Here is an 18,288-nt window from a genome sequence, read left to right as displayed (position 1 = left end):
AAGAAGTCCATGTGACTAGAATTGAGTGAGCAGGACAGAGAGGGTAAGAGAGGAAGTCAGAGAAACTGACAGGGGCCAGATCATGTAGGGCCTGATGGAACATGGCAAGGAATTCGGGGGTTTAGTCTGTGTGTGATGAGAAATCTGTAGAGGGTTTTATTTATTTTATGATTTTAAAAAGATTACTCTGGCTGCTTATGTAAAGAATTTACTGCAAGTAGCAAGATATCACTTTGGAGGTTTTTGCACTATTATTCTAGGTGAGAGATGATGGCTTCTTGGGTGAGGGGGGTCAGGGTGTAGGTGATTGAGTGTAGTCAAGATAAATTTTGAAAGTAGAATCAACAGGACTTGGTGAGTTGGATGGGGAGAATGATGAGGAAAAGATAGGAGTCGAGTATAACAACTATAATAACTTTGGGATTGAGCAAGTAGGCAAATAACGGTGGCATTACTGAGACAAGGACGTCTGAGGAGGAGCAGGGCCAAGATGGTGGAATTAGGGTCGATTTAGGGAAGAGTGTGATGGGAGGCACCAAATAGATGCCAAACAAGAAGCTATATGGCAAATCTGGTGCTCAGGGGAGAAGTCAAGTCTGAATATGTGTATCTGAAAGTAGCATACAAACGTAATTCGAAGCCATGCAGTTGTATGAGATTACCTAAACGATGCGCTAACAAAGAAAACAGAGGAGGGATTGGAGTCTGAGTGTGGAGTTACTTCAACATTTAGAGATCAGAAGAGGAGCAAGAGCCAAGAAAACAGGATGAGAAGGAGGGACCAAGGAGGTAGAAGTGTGGACTCCCAAAAGCCAAGCCAAAATAAATAAAGTGTGTCAAGAAAGAGGGGGGTGGAATCCACTGTATCAAACCCATTGCGAGACTGAATTCAGTGAGGACTGGGCTTGGCAAGCAGTCTGCTGGCAACTCAGCAGCAGTGGCTAGGATGGAGTGGTGGGAAGAAAGGCATGATGGAGGTGGGTTAAGAAGATGGTGGGAGGAGAGGAGTGGGAGACAACAAATATAGACTCTCTGGGGGAGATATGCCTTAAAATATGGTGGTAGCTAAGGAATACATGAAGTCGAGGGAGGGCTCTATTTTTATTTAAGATTGGAAATAAGATGGTATATTTCCATGCCAAATGATGAAGTAGATATGGAGGAATTCAGGGTGTAAGAGAGGAGACACTTGTAGGAGCAAGGTCATGAGTAAGATTCAGTGCAAAACAAGAGTTATCAGCCTCAGATAGGGGCAAGGGCTGTTCCTCCACTGTGTAAAGGGAGGAGAGGGAGAACGTATGGAGGATTTGCTAATGGCAGTGGGTTCAGTGGTGAATTTGCTGTTTTCATTTTTTTATTTATTATTATTTTTTTAAAAATATGGAATGCTTCACAAATTTGCATGTTCTTTTTGTATGTCCTGATACAACTTAAATGGAACTTTTATATAAATTTGGGCTTCTATCTAAGCCCTCTCCTCAATTTCCTCAGGAGGAATTGAGTAATGAAAGCAAGCAAAACAAGATTACAACCACAAATGGCTACACTTTAAACATGATTATCAATTTTAAGGGACAGAGACACTTGAATGTTTTGTAATGCCAAACTTTAAAAAAAATCTATTATAAAAACTGCAACTCATCTCTCTAGCATTTTAAAATATTGGTGTTATTTCTGCATGGACAGATGACATGTATTAAATTAAGCTGAGATTTTAAAGATTGGCACAGTTCCATCATTCTGTTTTAAAAAACAAAGATGTTTAAAAACAAAAGAAAATACAAGTTAGCTGCTTCATGTTACATTTCACAGCCATTATGTGAAATGTTTTCATTTATACAGAAACAGGGTCCTTTATGTCACAAGTGTAATTATTTGCTGCTAGATGTTTAAAATTACACAGACTAGTGTTTGACTGGAACCTGTTGATGGTGACACCTTTAGATCTTCTGAGATTCTGAGTTTAAGGTGTGCCAGGTCCTCTTCTAAGACCACACTTGCAGGGGGAGGGAAGGGAAAGGAAATCACAGATCAAGTTCTCAAGACTGTTTCACCCTCTTCATGAGTTTCTGTTTCTTGGTGATCTGTTCAAAATTTCATCTTCCTCAGCTTTAGGTTTTCTATCTTCCTCCTCTAGACAGGTGGTGCCACCATCTTCTTCAGCACGACTTTTCTGTTTCTCAAGTTTCTCTTCTCCTTCCTCCTACTGACCTATCCCTTGTCCTTTTCCTCCTCCTTGTCTTCTTCCTCTTCTTTCACATCTGGTTGAGGAGCATCAGCCTTCTTGTACTCCACAGCACTGGGCTGTTTCTTTCCAAAACAACAGAAGAGAATCACAAGGGACACAGGCAGAGCCACAGTCAAATGTGACCAGACAGATCCATGAGAGCTCTTCAGCTGCCTCCATCATCCGCCGCACTGTGCCTGGCTCAGCCAATCCATCAGCAACTTTCCTCAGGCCCCATCCATCATGGGCACAAGCATCAGCTGCTCTTCAATCAATGGATGATAAAGTTTCCCAAAAAAAATGTCAGAGGTCATGGACCACAGCTTCAAACCAATAGCAGTAAAAGGAGTCATTCTGAAAGGTTTGAGATCTTCAGGCCAGGCACAGTGGCTCACGCCTGTAATCCTAACACTCTGGAGGCCGAGGTGGGAGGATTGCTCAAAGTCAGGAGTTCGAGACCAGCCTGAGCAAGACCCAGACCCCATCTCTACTAAAAATAGAAAGAAATCAGCTGGACAACTAAAAATATATAGGAAAAATTAGCCTGGCATGGTGGCACACACCTGTAGTCCCAGCTACTCGGGAGGCTGAGGCAGAAGGACTGCTTAAGCCCAGGAGTTTGAGGTTGCTTTGAGCTTGGCTGACGCCATGGCACTCTAGCCCAGGGAACAGAGGGAGACTCTGTCTCAAAAAGAAGGAGAAAAAAAAAAGATCTTCATAGAAATGTAGATTTGGTATTTTCCTGGGTTTCCAGATTCCCTGGTAGTTAGGATTGTCCACTATAGGAGGCTTCCATTTGCCCTTATAATTGGAATTGTCAATCATAGGCTGCTGCCAGGCACCACACCCGGGAACTGACTCACATTTCGGGTTGGCAATCCCAGGAGCCTCCCATTCTCCATCCACGTCTTCATCCCAATCCTCGACTTCTCTGCATGTGGATCAGGCATGCATTGGAGCTCATCATCTAACCGGACTTCAGGTTTTATGGCCTCTACATCTGGAATCTTAGCAGGGGCATCTTCATCCCAGTCCTCTGGCTTGACAGCATCTGGTTCTGGTATTTTTGATCTTTAATCCCGATCCTCAAGCTTCTGTCCTTCTGGGGCCTCAAATTCACGTGAAGGATTTACAGCAGGAGTTATGTCATTTAGCAGATTTCCACTGTTCACAAGAGATTGCTCGACTAATATTATACATTTAAAACTATTATCTGGATTCAAGATTAGTGTGTAAAGATGTGTCTTCCTATCAGTAAAACAGTTCTTCAGATCTGCGTCTGGCCTCTTAACGTGCTTTTCTTCATAAATACCCATCATAGGGTTCCTGTGATAGAAGATAAAGTGCAATTGATAATCCTGTCCACTTTTATCTGGACCAAGCCTAATCGTATAAGGGGGTCGTCTTGTAGAACTGATCCAGGTCGAGTTCTGGTGTTTTACAATGTAACAGAAAGCAGTTCCACATGGGCACCACCACATTCTATTCCATTTTGGAAATTAATCTCATACCGAACAATAAGAGGCTTGGTATCAAATAGGAAGGGCTTGTTCAGTTTAACGAAAATGGGATGGTATTTGGCCCGAGACATCAATACAAGTCTTTTATCACCTGGAAGTTTTGATTCTTTCATCTCATCTACCTCCCACTTTCCATCATATTTATCAATTTCATCATCAGTATCTTCTTTCTTGGCTTCGGAGAAAATCCATCCTGACAGAGTTCCTCTGACAAAGGAATCAGCAAAATATACTTTCCCTGTTGGAACTGGAGCTTTGTAGGTAAACTTTGCAGATGGAAGAGGAGTGCTGGTAACTGGTGTTGAGTCTTGTACCTCTTCAATGACATCGTCAAGGTTATCCTTGATACCAATCACATCCTCATCATCTCTGTCATGGGCCTGAACGGTAGCAGTTCCAAGGGTCAGTAATATACACAGTAACCACTTCCTCTCTATGATCTTGAGCCTCCTGGGGACGCTGGTGGAACCCAAGCCTTCTCCACCCACACACCTGGCCTCATGAGGCAGTGGAGACAGTGGCAGAGGGGACCCATCCGTCAAGTGCCACAGAACCAAGCAAGAGGCCTCAGCTACTACTGCCATACAAGCGAGCCCTATTGCATTAATGCTTGTATTCTTTCTCTTAAAGAAAACTCTCCCTAAACCCTCACAATACTTGCAAAGAAACTAAATATTCTACCTCCTAGCCTGATGAACTTTGCAGCCTTTCAGATCTTGCCAGTCCATTTACACAGTGTTAGAACCAGAAGTTACAGTGGAGAATCTGACCAGTGGTAATTTCCACTAAGAGTAGGTCATTTTTTTTTTCCAATGACTTATCCATGTTGAACATTTTGATGCCAAAGATTGAGAAATTTTCCCTTCCCCACCCCCAAACCTCCACCCCAGTAGTTTTCCTTTTCACACACGCCTCTTCATTTCCTGATTCTGGCCTGGATTTGAAGCAAAGGCACCTGAGTCCAGCCAGAAACGCTGTTATTACAATAGTTTTGGCCTAATAGGGGCAGGAAATACCAGCAACCTTATGTGAGCCCCTCCTCAAGGGAGAGCCAACCTGAATGCATAAACTCAGGGCCCCTGCATAATTCAGATGATGCTCAGATAAGATCTGAATATTTGGAAACACCTTTCCTCCAAAACTTTTGAGCCCACTGGGTAGGTAATGAATCCCCACAATGAAATGGTGAAAAAAGGAACTGTAGTAATATTTTTTTTTAATGTAAGCTCCCAAGGAAGAACAAATAACATTTCTACTGGAAATATTGTTCCAAATACTAACTTTAATTGTTAATAGAAATAAAATAAGATTTTCAGCAAAAACAGAGAAGATTCAGGTATTATTACTTCAGAAAAAAAATTATCAGATTTATTGTCCAGTCCTTGCACAATTATGTTCACTTCAGTCCCTGGCTTCCAGGTAAAACGAGAGAGAGAGAGAGAGAGAGAGAAATTACCCATGCAAACTGCCTGATCCTCCCCTAAAGATCAGAAGCTAATTCAAAAAATACATCCCACAAGGCTATGCATCCTGCTTTCAATCAACCACGTCACTATTAAACTGAAGTCATCAATATCTGCATTATAAAGTTTGAAACTTAATCCTCTTCTTCAACATTACCTTACATACCTGACACAGGTATTTATAATAATCTCTCTTACTTCCTCCTTGGGCAATTTTGAAATCTTTATTGTTACTTACAGTATTTGCCATAATTGTTTTGTAGTTCTGTGTATGATGCTAGTAGATATTATTCAGGTAAAACAAACATTTCAGAATTTGAATTGGCCTTGTTGTGACCTGCCTGATGAATCACTCTGGGTTCCCAGCACTGGCACAAGGCTGTTCCCCAAATTAATTGGGGAACCCTGTTTACACTGATTCAAGTCATGCCTGGGCTGGAACTGCTTCGGGGAAGAGCACTGAGGCAAGGCCTGTAGGCAGTTAGTTCTCGCCCAGAAGTCGAAATGATAGTGGAGGGGATGGCATGAGTTTCTCAAAACAACTCTCTCCGTGGGAGGCCTGCACTTTTTCTCTTTGTATGGTTGGTTCTAAACCTAATTCCATGACTTCTATTTGTTTAGCTCCCAAATATTTTAGAGTTGATGCACCGTCCATTGGAGACGGTCTCAAGACAGACAGTGGGACTGGGCAGAGGGGTGCCTGGTGACGGGAGGTGGCCCAGGGAGTGTCCATCTCCTGCAGAGTTCCTTATGCAGAACTCAGGTCTGTGTCTGTGAAGAAATGATTGATTGAATAAATGAACGAACACACTAAATAGGCTTAGGAGCTAAACTTTATAGGGAATGGGGCCCTGCCAACCCCAGAGGCTCAGTTAGACAAGAGCCTGCTAATCCTGGTGGCATCTTGGTGTGTGATCAGGGCCCAACAAACAACCCAAGTCAGAGGTAAAGAAGGACTTGCATCTTCTTAATCATATTATTGCTAAATTAATATGACCGTCACTGACCATCAATGCCACTGAAATCTCTATTATCCATTTTACAACTTACTGCCCCTGGCTGTTTTCCTTCACCCACGCACTACCAACCTTTCACCCTTTTGACTATTCATTCCAATCTCCTCCCAAAGTAAAAGGATTAGGGAGGGTTTTTAAAACCAGTTTTTCTCTTAATGAGATACTCTTGTGAAAATGAGACCAGGAAATGGGTGGGGATGGGAGGGGGGCGGAGTGTAAAGAGAAGAGAGTGAAAAGCACTTTGGATGTAGCTGTGGATTTCAGGTTGTCATAGAGCAACTTCTCTCCAAGTTCATTGAAAGTAGAAGAGGTAAGGTCTATCCAAGAGGTAAGGTCTATTCAATAAATCTGGAGTTTGCCCACCAGTGAGACTCAATGTCATCATAATCCCCAATCCCACTAAACCTGAGAGCAAAATGGAATGCAAACACTAGCAAATGGACCTCCCCATATCACAAATGAATAACAAAATCACACCGAAGAGGGTGGGGAAGAAAAGAATTAGCCTGAGTTGGGAAATAGAATTTTGTCTATATACTAAAAGGCTGAAGACAAAAGAACTACACACATATATTATACGCAAGTAAATCTGTGTCTCTCATGTGGATGAGTTAGCAGTTCTGAAACTTGTATGTGTATACTACGATTGAACAAAAGTTAATCTATTGTGGATAAAGAGAACCTGGTTTCTCACTGTGAGAGAGAGGAGTTACAAATTAGGAAAGAGGAGGGGAGGCTAGAATGAATGCTGTGGATCGAAAGCAGAGGTATCAGGATGAATGCATGGGTGTATGTGTATGAGTGTGTGTGTATGTGTGTGTGTGTGTGTGTGTGTGTGTGTGTACACATGGGCTACCTTTAGCAGTGATGGCCTAGAGCCCTACTCTCCTCTCCACCTTGTTTTGGAGGGCTCATCTAGAGTCCTCAGACAGTGAAGGAAAATATATTTTGTGAATGTTTTTAAAGAAAGTAGATACCAAGGGGCCAGCAAGGCACAGCCCTGGAGCAAAACTGCATTGAAAGACCCTGTTCCCAAGATAACCTCCATCCAGGGGCCATGATCTAGGTCTTGCAAACTTCTTTTACTGCATTTCAACACTCAGAGACTACTGCTAAATTTTAGGACACACTCATGATGTGTATATTTGTTTAAAGGTGAAAGTCCTCCTGTTTAAACTTTTTGGGAGAAGAGCAAACCAAACTTCTGGGTCACTTTTAAGCCATTTTGGAATTAATGAATGATCCAGATGAAAAGCACAGCTATCTAGAAGCAGATCTCAGAGATACCTCACACGAATAGACTCAAGAAACCACAAGCAACCAAGTTACTTTCTCCAGGGAACTTTCTCATCTATTAGTCACTTGCACATCTTGGAAGAGGGATTAGTCAAACAGACAGGCTCAATGCCACATGGAGTGAATCACTGCCGGTTCTGTGAAGTCTCTGAGGGGTACTGACAAGCAATCTACTCCTCCGTTTCCAAAGAAGGATTTACATATTGAGTTCAAGAATGAGGGAAGATAACTTCGTATCAAACTGAGACGAATGAGATTATTAGCTGGTACCCAAAGACCTGTGTTGATGGAGAGTGTGGTGGCAGCTACTCTCTACCACAAGAGCTCTGTGATTTCTCTAACCTAGGATTTTTTTGTTTCTGTCTTACCACTTAGTAGATAGAAGATTTTCTACTCTACTAAGTCTCCCTGTCCTGTAACTTCTCTCTTAATCTGACCCACAGCTCCAAGAGACCATGAGGGTTTAAATCAGACTTCAATGAGTTTATTCCCTTTGTCTCGTTGTGGATAAGCTAAGAGATTGACGATAGAAATATAAAAGGAATTTGAAAGAGATTATCATACCTAAATCATAGAGTAAAAAGCCTAGGCAGCAGCTAAAAATGCTTGTGCACAGTGCTGTTTTGGATCTCGAAGATATGCACCTAGAAAGAGCATCACTATTTACAAAGTTTACCCTATAGTACAGCTGAGTTTTCAGATTTTTGAAATTTATTAGAAAATGTGTTTCAATGGAGTAAATTGAAATCTATTGAGTATAGAATAATTGTTAAACCTAAAATTCAGGATTCATTGACCCAAAAAATATTGATTGTTCTTGATGTACCAGACTCTATCTAGTTGCTAAGGAAAGACAGATGAACAGAAAGATGGCCCTTGCTCTCTACAAGCTTATGAATGGGAAGAGGAGACATAAACAAATGAACCAATAATCTGATGCCACATAACGTGTGAGAAAGATGTAGAACAGCATAAAGGAAAGAGTTTTTAACCCTGCTGGTGCCACGTGTAGTAAAGAGAGGGCACTGCAGAAACTGACATCTGAGGGGTCACTCGGCAGGGTTTTGGGGAAGGAAGTGGAGGAGGAGAGGGACAGGGCTTTCTTGGAAGCAAAGATAACAACAGGTGTAAAGTAATGAAATAGTATCTTGTCCTATAAAACTCGAGTCAGTGCTACTGGTGAGTTCCACGGTGAAGCAACAGGAGGCAAAGAGATGCCTAGAGTGTTATATCATTCCACATTCTAATCCCACAAGTCCTTACTGGGAAGATCGGGGCCTCTGTCTTTTAAATCGAGGCTCCTTCTTTGTAATTCAGTTCCACCATCCCAGTGGTCACTACACATTCCAAAATTCTCTCAAACAAGACCTGCTGCAGAAGATGAAATAGGAGATTTATCAGCTTAAAAACAGAAAAAAAAGGAGTTTCTGTGGCTTTTTGTAGACATTCCATTAGATGGAGCAAGGCTGGCATCACAGCCAGCAAGGAAAAGTACAAGCAATTTATACACGCCTCCAACTCATCGCCTCAATGTATCCTGAAGAATTCGTCAGCCTTCAGAGAATCACAGACTTATCCAAGGTGAGGTCATTATGTTGATGTTGGCGGGCGCAGAGAGCAGGTTGTGTCAGCCCTATATCAGAGAAAGGGCCCAGAAGCGTAAGAGGCAGGCTCCAAGCTAACCATGAGCTGAGATGGTTTCAATGGCTCTTACATCATCACTTATAAGAGAGTTATTTTTACAGGAGACCATCACTAGCAAAACATAAGCTGGATTTTACTTTAAAGGAAAGATGCCAGCCTCTAAGCTCATTCTTTGATTGCCTTCTACGTAACAGAAGAGGTTCTTAGTATAGTGAACAAGCCAGAACAGCGATGCAGAAGCCAACTGTTCTCGATTCCAACGATGAGTTCAATGGGAGGTGTGGTCTGGAGCCAGCCACAGGATGCAGGAGATTGGAGAAGAGCTCTTCTTCCATTCAGTCCCATGGCAAAGTACGTAGCCTTCTTCCCTTTGCAAAATAACCACCGGCTACTTCTCAGAGAGATGCTACCAAGATGCTTCAGCCTAGAACACAAGTGAGTCACGGTTTGTACAACTCAATGGTGCTGCCAACCCGCCTCTGCTCTCCCTCACAGTTTTTGTTTTCTTGATATGATAATTAGTAGTTGGCACTATGAATGTGTCTCCTGAGGAAAAAAAAATGTGGGCACCTGTTATTTCTGGAATGAGTGTTCTGTGCATGCTATTGAGGTAAGCCGTTCACTCAGAGTTCAAGTGCTGGCCAGCATATTGTCACTAACCCAGAGCTCCACTGCCCTCGTGCTATGTTCTTACCAGTCCAAGAGGGAAGAACATGACTTTCAGCTCCCACTGCCTGTCTTCTGCTGAGCTAGACAGAGAGTAAGCTTGCTTCAGAAAAAAACAGGAGTTTCAGAGTTGGCAAAAACTTGAAGGTTACTGTCTAAGTGTTCCCAAACTGGGCCACACATTAGAATCTCTTTGGGATCTTTTTAAAAAAAAAAATACCAGGGCCTGGGCCTACCCCAAGAGCCATGGGGCCAGTCAGGGCATCAGTGCTCTTTCAAAGCCCCCCATGGACTTCTAATGGGCAACCAAAGTTGAGAATCACTGAGCTTGTTCATCAAGGTCATTCCAGATGAAATTGAGACCCAAGAGGCTGACAGATTGTCCCAAGGTCACACATCTTATAAAATGTGCGCTTATCTGTGCGTCTGTTTTCTTCTAGACTATGAAATCCTTGAGCACCTGAGCCATGATGCTGACATTTAAATCCCCAGTGCCTACCAAAATACATGTTTGATCAGGGCGGAAAGCCAGGAAGAAAGGAAAAACTAGAATCTTTTCTTCCCTTTGCTCCACAGCCTTTCGCTGAGAACAACTGTTGTTAAGATAAACTTGCTGTGAACTTTTTAGCCCTAGAAGTCAGTCATTAAATATCAGATTCCCCAAACTTATGACCCATTCATTTTTGGAAAAATTCCATGAGTCGGATTGCCCCCAAATCCCAAGACAAATGACTCTACCCTAATTAATCCAGCTGTTTGAAGCTAAGTGCCTGACCTTGTTCAATACCCCATGCCTCACTAAGCTCTCATTTTGTGGGGTCTCATTTATTTCCCTAGTTAAACTTGACATTTTCAAATTAATAGCCTGCTCAAAATGGCATGTCTTGCTTCAGAATCAAGACTCCAGAGTGAAGGAAAGAATTATAGGAAGTGTGTGCTGTGATGAAAAGACTGCAGCCTAGAGCCTGAGGTGCTGCTGTGGCCTCAGTGCAAAGTTCCAGAGTGTTCCCTGGCTTCACTGGCTCTATCCACCACCCACCGGGCACCTATCACCTGCTAGTCAGATGCATTCAAGTCAAATTCAGCCACCATGCTGTGGCGTAGGAACTCAGAACGGGGGCCCTGGAACTGTGCCACAGATATTTCAGTACCGACCCATGTCCCCTCCCTTCTCGCCCTGGCCACTTTAGCGCATGCTGGCCAGCCTTCCCGGTGGCCACCTCTCCACACCTGCATTCCTTTGCCTGAGAGCTTTCTCTGGACCCCAAAGCCCACTTTGCCCATCCATGTGGCAGACCAGAGGTGCCAGAGAATGAGTACCTCGTCCCCACCCCTACTATGATCTTCAACTTGAAGCTGATAGGAATTGGGGTTTCTGGCTCCCCTCCCCCTCAGGTGCAGGAACCCTGAGACCCATGTTGAGTTTTCCCTGAGAAGCAGCCCCCACCCCCGGCCCCGCAGTGTCACTTGGCTTGCTAATTTACCTTTTATTAATGCCTTCCCTGCCCGCACCCTTTCCCGCTTCCTGGCTGGGGTTTCTAAGCACGTCCTCCAAGTAATTGAATCCTGGTGTCATGCTCTGCTGGTGGGGACACCCAAGGCAGACACAGTGGCCCTGTCAATTTAAAGGCATTTGATTTCAGGAGAGCCATTTAACCTCTCTGACAGCAGCCATCCTCAGACATAAAAGAAGGGAAGGATTTTGACGTCCCACGTGGTCATAGCAGCAGGCAAAAGGCTGCCTCCCCCGGGGCTGCCACAGCCCTCCCCGAATGGCAGGGTCTCCTGCCCTGGCCTCATGGCTAGGTGCGCCCCTCCCCACACTCCTCTGGGCCACCTGAGCTCCTTTGCATTCTTGCAAGGTGCCCTGTTCTCACTTGCACATGAGAGGGACCGTCCCTCTGCCTGGAACACTTCCTCCTTCTGCTTTTTGGCTCCCTCCTACGTATCCTCCAGCTCTCAGCTTAAATATCACTTCCCGTGGGGAAGCCTTTTCTGATGCCCAGTCTGGGATCGCATTCTCGCTCTATGTTCCCAAATATAGCACCCCATCATGGCGCTTGGCACGAGTGACTGTAATGCCCATTTCCTTCCTGAGTCCTCCTCCCCCCTCAGCCCCCAAGCACCCTCACCACTAGTCTTTACACTCCTTGAGTCTTTACACTCCAATTCATTCTGCTTTTTACTGTGTTCCTAGTACCCAGCCCGAGGCCTGCCATAACAGGTACTTAATAAATAACTGTTGAATAAAATGCATACATGTTTACTGAACATTTGCATTGGAAAATAAAAAGATTTGGGAATAAAAATTAAAACAAAGCTTCCCAATGTAAGTTCTGCCTTATGTGGCTTGTACTGTGACAAAATATGGACTTTTTTGTCCCCCTCAGCTCTTCTGCTTTGAAGCCCAGGAAGAAGAGGGTGTGTAAAAGATGAGCTTTCCTCCCGCTGAGAATAGCTTTATCTTTTTATGCTACTCTGGGTTATCATTTTTATTTTTTAATTTTTTACTTTTAGAGATGGGGGCCTCACTATGTTGCCCAGGCTGGACTCGAACTCCTGGTTCAAGGGATTTTCCCGCCTCAGCCTCCAAAGTAAGTAACTGGGACTACAGGCATGCACTACCATGCCTGGCTTATCATTTTTAACACGAAAATTTTAAAAGTTGGACAGCACTGTATTAAAGTAATCCAGCCCAATATTCATAAAAACGTGGAGGTGGAATATGGAAAAGAAAGGTTAACAGCAAACACTGTACGTGAGCAATGTTTGGAAGCAGAGGCAGTCATATTTGTCAGCTGTAAGGGTCACTGCAGCCATCCTAGGTGCTGGCCTTTCTGACAATCCTTTGCACTTGGGGGCCTGATGGACTTTATCTCAATAATCCCTGGATCCTCTAGGGATGGGGCTGTGTTCAAAAGGCCACTTCCAACCTTATCCAAGGATCACCTCTCCTAGGGTAAAGTCTAAATTTCTTAGCATGGCATCGAGGCCTCCTGGGGCCCAACTCTCCTTACCTTCCTCTCCTGGTTCATCATCTTCCTCCATATTCTGCCACACAACTTTCCTTGTCTGTTTCTTTGCAGGCATAACTTTGTTTCACATCCCTAGGAAGTTGCCCCTGCTGTTCACCCAACCATAGAACTCTTTCCGTTCCTGGCGTCAGTTTTGCCCGCCAACCGCTATTCATCCTCTGGGACTCAACTCAAGCCCCAGGCAGGCTTCTCTGAGCTCCCAGATTGAAGCTCCTCTCAGGTTCCTCCTGCCTTTCCCCCCAGCACAACATTTGTGTATTGAAAACATGTGTTTGCTATGCCCCACCTACTCCAACCTGACACTTCATGAGCTTTTCAAGGACAGGGTGCATGTCTTATTCACCTTCGTCTCCGTAATGCCAAGCACAGGGCCTATTACGATTCAATAAATGTGTGCTCAAATATAATCTAGCCCTTGCTTGACTACCAGCAGACACACTTTAAATAAATAGCTGGTGGTTGCTTTACTAACAAATTATAATTAAAAAGGTTTTGCCAAATGCTCTTTTAAGTGCATTTAGTAAATTTGCAGAGATTGGAAAAAGGAAGTATCTTGGCTTTTAAAAAGTTCCTATGATGTGCATCAGGTCTGTCATTTTTGAATGCTGTTGTCCCAGACAACAGGCCTGGTGTGAAACGCCTGGGCAGGGGAAACGCTTTCCAGGCTTTGCGCTACACATTGTAACTTATTCCTCAGATTTTTCACATATTCCAATGTGTGGCAAATGTGACTGTATGTTGATAAGTCCCTAAGAAGTCTGTGTTCTATTTTTTTATTATTATTTTTATTTTTTGAGACAGAGTCTCACTCTGTTGCCCGGGCTAGAGTGCCGTGGCATTGTGTTCTATTTTAATCAAACTGAATAGGAGTGGTCCTTTGTTAAGATGAATGAAATCTGCAGTTTGGCACTGGAATTCATTTCCGAAGGAGGGGTTATCCAAGAAGGCTTGCTCAGGCCCCGCCCTGGCGCCTGTCCTAAGAGCACCCGAGGCCATCGTGTCCACACCCAGGCCAGGAAAGGGCAGGGTCCCATTCAAGGTTCAGCTGTAGCCCCTGGGGATGGGAGGCTGTGACACCACTTCACTTGTCCCTGGCTTTCAGCACAGCTTGAGGTCTCCCGAGGTGGGGCTTCTGGGGCTCTGGCTTGTTCAGACCTGGCACACTCCTCACATCCCCTGCAAACCATAATGGCAACTGTTTAGTGAGCTGTCATCAGACAATTACTGCACATTTGCACAATACCTACCCTCCTTACACAGGTGCAGTACCTCATATAATTTTTGAAATCATTTTCCCAAAGCTGGTGTGCAGGTGTGCTGGGGAACACTTGGGCAATCTGACTCCACACCTGCACGCATGACAAGTGGTGCATTAAAACTGTGATCATCATTATAGCTTTTGTGTTTTCCACATGTCTCAGCTCATTGTGTCCCCCTAAAAGCCCTTTTAAGAAAAAGGTGTCCTCCTCTTCCTGATGAGGGAGAGAAGGACGGAGAGGCACAACACCGCCAGGAACCCTGGAGTGGGGGTAAGGACATACTTCATAAACATGCCAGGCACCATAAGAAATAAATCATAAAATCACTCACTGATAATTTAACTACAGTCTTGGAGGTGTCTAGTAGACCCCAAAACTGGCTCACGGTATAAAGATGGCTGAGTTTTGCCCTGTTTTCTATCCTACTTTGCTCTAGACTATAATTATGATAAGGCAAATGTGTTTGCAATTTTAGCTCCATGAATAAAAGAATTCACAGTGAATTCTCTGTTAGCACCAGGAATACGGCCTTAAGTGAAGACTCATTATCTCTTGCTGAAGTATGATAGGCTGTCTTTAGATATCTGAAGATCTCAAATGTCCACTTAGTCTGAAGGCCCAACTATTATTGCACAGTAGAAGGAAGAGTGAGGCTGAGACTAGGGCTTGAAGATAGCCCTGGTGAAAATGAGCCATTAGTCTCATGGGACCTTCCCAGGGAGTGAAGTGCATGATAGATAAATAAACCCTGCAATAGAAAGTGTGGCCTTTGTCCATGAAACAACATGATTGGTTCCTACCACTTGCCCTAATGTGATAGCTGCTCTTTCTTGATTAACATCCTATTGATTAATGATGCCCGTTAAAAGTCAAAGGATGCTGACAGCTGACCTCCATGAAAGACTGCAAAGCTGTGTGTACCTGATATGGGGATAGGGAAAGAGGAATGACACTGGGAAGAGTTTCCTTGGTAACTCTGGTAATTAAGGATTTACATTAGAAGGAGGTCAGGTCATGACAATATCAGTTTTAATTTGTCAATAAGCAATCACAAATTGTAGTCACTGACCGCATCACCACTAACTTCCTAGGTGCCAAGTGGCACATCCCTTTCCAGTATTGGAGAAACTGCCAGTCCTGCTGGGATGACTTAGTACTTTTATTTCTAAGCAAGAACACAATACTATGTAGAAAAAAATAGGTCAATATTTAGCTTAAGCATCTTCTGGCAGTAGATAATCTTAAACATACAGAGAGTGTCTATTTCCCTTGACCAAAGCCTCATTGTGTAGTATTGCTGTTATAAATCCATCAGCCTTTATGTACCAAAACGGAGCTCAGGGCCTTTACCCCTGCAGGAACTCTTCCCCAGTTAGCCACATGGCTTTCTCCATGGCCTACTTCAGGCCTTCATGGAAAGTCACCTTCGCAGAGATGCCTTCCCTGACCATTCTTTTTAAATTTGAGCCTTCCCTCCACCAACCCTGGCAATACCCAAGCTCCTTTCCCCTTTTCTTTTTTTCTCCATGATCTACTCTATTTTATACCTGCTTGTTTTGTCTCTTGTCTATCTCTCCCCATGAAGATACAAGCACCATGAGAGCAGGGATATTTGTCTTTATTCCCCACTCTTAAAATCTCTGCGCTTAGAAGAACCCACAATACATAGCAGCCATTCAGTAACTATGCGTTGGATGGATGGGTGGATGGATGGATGGATGGATGGATGATCACCGGAGCCATGACCTCTTTCAGTTGTCTGGAATCTAACACAGAGACTATGGGGCCAGAAGTAAATAAAGGACAACCTGATTTCTCAGTTCTTCTCTTGCTGCTTGCTGGCGATTAAACCATCCTCTGTAGAAGCTAGACATACCATTCCAGTCCTGAATTTCTGTGTTGATCGTATCGTTATGTGGTATCTTCACTTATCCAGGACCACCCTGTGATAATGATCCTTTGGGGAAATCCTAGAATAGTATTTTCTAATTTGGTTAAAGGGATTAAAGTGGTTACAGAAGATGTGTCTATGTGGGACTTAGGTCTTTATTTATAGTTCAGTGTAGAATCTGCCCTCCCCTCAGAGCCAAATTCTGCCTACAAGTTAACAGTCCAATTGTCAGTGGCACTTCTTATGCACTTAAGAGCAATTCATATCTGTCAATGTTAAATGTTTTAGATGCTAGTTCTTTTCTCTATGCATCAGGGACAATGTGGCCACCAATATACTCACTTAAAGGGGAATTCCCAGGGGATTCTGTTGGGCCTTATTTGATCAGAGTTTCCTGCACTTGACACTACTCTTCCTCACAAGATGGCCTGGAGTGTGGCCTTTTGACTGAACCCAAATTTTAAGAACAAATCCTTTTAATAAACGGATTTTTCCTGTGAAGTTTGGATTCAGTCGAGGGGCCGCACTTGGGGATCTGGAGGGCCACATGTGGCCTTGAGGTCGCAAGTCCCCCACCCCTGGATGGTCTACATTCATTTAGAGAACATTCTTGTCTAACAAAACTGAATGTATCCAATATGAGTAATATTGTGCAAAATAAAAATGAAAAGAGATTAAATTTTCAAGTTGGTGTCATTTTCCTATTAAAGGTCTTAATGCCCACCCCAGGGAAAGAGCATATTGCAGGATATTAAAGGCACTTGCATTTTTTGTAGTTCTCTAAAGCTCTCCATTACCGAGGAAAAAGATTTCCACTCAATTAAATCGTGAAGCAGAGGATTATGCAGTTTGAGTCCCAAGACATAAAAAGTTTGAAGAGACTATACATAGGTAAAAACTGATCGGAGAGAAGAAAGGATATGCTGTGATATACGTTAACACTACGGTAGTATCTATTACAAGCAGTCAAGGTACTTCTCTTCCTTTGTTCTTTCATGTGGTTACCCTGAATGATATAACTTTTTTCCAGTAGAAATGATTCATGCACCTTTAAGTTGGATGTGGCTAGCTGAGTCTAGAGGGTTTTGGTCCATGAGTAGTATGCAGTCTGATGTCTGCTATTGCATTTCGTTTCCTTAGAATGTAAATTAAATCCCTGAGTTGGTACAAGCCAGTGGATAGACAGCAGGCTGAAATTTTTATGGTGAGAAAAAGTAAAATACAGAATATCCTCAAAAAAAAAAATTAAAATGTAAAGTGAGGTTGGAAAAAGGCTGACACATTGATTATTAAGTGTTATTTAATCTGATTTTTTTTCTCTTTTTTAAAATTTTTTATTTTTTGTAGAGATGGGGTCTCCTTTTGTTGCCTAGGCTGGTCTAGAACTCCTGGCCTCAAGCCATCCTCCTGTCTTGGCCTCCCAAAGTGCTAGGATTATAGATGTGAGCCCCCACACCCAGCCTAATCTGATTTTTTCCAAGAAATTTGAATTGTTGGAGTTTGTCAATGGAATAAGGAAAAGTTGAGGGAAGTATTATTCTCAGCCTGGTTTTGTTGTTGATTTCTTTTTAGATGCAAAGTAAATATAATAACCTCTAGGTGGTTGATTTTATTATTCTTTACTTGAAAAATAGTAATAACATTATGGTTAATTATGGTGTTTTTCTTTCCAAATGAGGCTTTGCTGATTGGATCATTTGATAAAGCCATGGAGTTCATTAGGACAAGGTTGTACCCCCAAAAAATCCACCTGAGCCTCTTTGCCTTCCCTGTCATATACTGTGCCCCAACTTATCCACATTCCTGGTCACAAGGAAGACCAGGGGAAAGAATATAAACAGAGCAGCATGTGGCTGATGCTCAATAAAGACTTGTTGAATGAGTGTTGCTTGAAATTAGAGCCTCAAATGTTACATTTGGTGGCAGTTATTGATAACTGTCATCCTGTTTTAGCTAAATTTGGCTCTTTCATATTGCAGAATATAACTGAGGGTGAAACAATAGGAATCTGAGTGATACTGAAAATTGTCATTTACATGTGTACCCTATTGGTTCCATGACACTTGAAGTGTGATAAATGTCATTCATTTATCATTATCATTATCATTACCAGCTCCCTAAACACACACACACACAAACACACACACACACACACACACACACACACACACACATACGCACACAGAAGCTCCCAGGCCTGGTTCACCCCAATCTAGGCTTCGCTGCATAGCAAAGCTGCCCATCCTGCATTGCCTGGGACTTAGACTTGAC

At 43.2% G+C, this 18,288-nt stretch overlaps 1 pseudogene; it reads right to left on the bottom strand.

The window, feature by feature from the left end:
* Nucleotides 1–2,059: 2,059 nt before the first annotated feature.
* LOC123632142 lies at nt 2,060–4,331 on the bottom strand (annotated as a pseudogene).
* Between the last annotated feature and the right edge of the window lie 13,957 nt (nt 4,332–18,288).

The sequence above is a fragment of the Lemur catta genome, chromosome 2 (genome assembly GCF_020740605.2).
Source record: "Lemur catta isolate mLemCat1 chromosome 2, mLemCat1.pri, whole genome shotgun sequence".
Classification (NCBI taxonomy): Eukaryota; Metazoa; Chordata; class Mammalia; order Primates; family Lemuridae; genus Lemur; species Lemur catta.
Note: the sequence above shows the minus strand (reverse complement) of the source record. Positions and strands in the feature narration are given on the sequence as shown.